The sequence below is a fragment of the Myotis brandtii genome, unplaced genomic scaffold (genome assembly GCF_000412655.1).
Source record: "Myotis brandtii unplaced genomic scaffold, ASM41265v1 scaffold111, whole genome shotgun sequence".
NCBI lineage: Eukaryota > Metazoa > Chordata > Mammalia > Chiroptera > Vespertilionidae > Myotis > Myotis brandtii.
Window position 1 is genome coordinate 1,080,127 of NW_005353789.1, and position 1,944 is coordinate 1,082,070.

Here is a 1,944-nt window from a genome sequence, read left to right on the forward strand (position 1 = left end):
TGGAGGGGAAAGGGGATAAATAGTGATGGAAGGAGACTTGACTTGGGGTGGTGAACACACAATATAATATACCAGTGGTTTTCAACCTTTTTCATCTCAACTACTAAAATTCTGCGGTACACACAAAATATATTCTTTTGCTGATCTGACAAAAACTAGGCATGTTTTTGATTCATTCACACCAGAAGGCTATCATTGCATTGGCTGTTGTCATTTTTTTTATTTGACAATCCAAAGGAAAAGAGGTCAGTGCCCCCTGACTAAATAGTCAGGTACCACATGCTTTAAAATTTCTTGCAGCACACCAGTTGAAAATCACTGCACTATGCAGATGATGTATTATAGAATTGCATACCTGAAATCTGTATAATTTTATTAACCAATGTCACCCCATATAAATTTAATTTAAAAAAAAAGACAAGGTGAATGCTTAAATCTTTTCCCTCCACCAATTTTCCAGGTAAGGAGTTGATATCATTCAACTGTTCTCAGGGTCACATATACTTTTGCTATTGAGGGCCTTTTCCACCATAAAAAAAATTAGAAATTATATTTTACAGCTGTGTTGGTATAAATGTAACCTAGGCTGGATTTATTATTATCTATTTATTATCATATTCATTTACTTTTCTTCTGAAGATAACATACTGTGGGCTCTCGGTGCTGTGTCTCCTGTGCCTGTGCCATTAGCTCCAGATCAGGAGCCCAGCAGGTTGTAAATGAACAGGGTTGATCCCGTGTGTGTGTGTGTGTGTGTGTGCGTGTGTGTGTGTGTGGTGAGTGGGATGACCATCTAAAGGGAAGGGACATTTAGGTCCAGCAGAAAATTTCCATGTAGGAAAGGGAGGTGGCTGGGTGTTGCCAGATGTTTTCACTTTTTCAGGAAAAACCAGAAATAGAGATTTTAAAATTTGAAGTCATCTATTTTTAATTGTTGGCTCAGTTTTTAAAAAAACCTGTGGCCAATTACAGCCCGAGGGCTGCCTGTCTGAGGAGCTGGAGGCTGTGAGGATCCTCAGGGAGGGCTGCTGACCATTTCCGTACTCAGTACCTTGCAGAAAGCCCGGCACGTGGAATGTGCTCATACATACTTGCTGAGGAACGAATGAATGAATAACGACATTTTACTAAGGCAACTTATTAAAATTAGGTTGGATTTTATGCATCAAAACCAATGAAGACCAGAAAACTAGGTACCGATTGTGCTGCAAAGAAAACAAAACTGCCTTGGGTTTTTCACAGCAACTTAGAGACGTGGCAGGAATAAAAATGTGTGGTGAAAACCCTTGAAGCCAGTTTGTGAACTAGGTCAGGCTGCCTCAGGATGCTTTCACTAATCAGAGACTCAAAGGGGGTTTCGTGATAGAATGCAGTATTATTATATTTTTGACTTTTTTAAAAATTTAAGGCAGAAATATTATTGTGGTGGAAAAACACACACAATCTTGCAAAGACTGTTTTGTCATTTTTTCCTTGGGGGGAACCAGATACTCCTCACTGGTGAACATTTTTCATCTCTACCTTGTTGTTGGTTGCTCTATGGCAGAAGTTTGGTCAGAATCCACTGAGTTCATGTTGAGGCCCAGGGAGGACCCTGTCTGGTCAGATGAGAGGGGGAGGAGGGTAAGAAGAGTCTTGAAGAGAAATGGGGACAGAGAGAAAGCAGGGCCTCCTAGAGGCTTTCTCTCAAATTTTCACGATAATTCCCAGCTCTTTTGTCTCAGACATAAAAGCAACAGCGGTGCCTTGGGCTTTTCCTTAAGATGCGCCTTCAGGGCTCGGCGGTAAGCCCCCTGAGGATCTGGGTATCTCGACCCAGTTTCATGCTTCACTGCTGCTGGGGTGCCTGCTGACTCCGCGTAAACCTCTGGGTCCTGCCCTTCAGCCACCAGCTGTCTTACTTCCATAGAGAAATTGCTCGTTAGAGATGTATGTGTGTGTGGG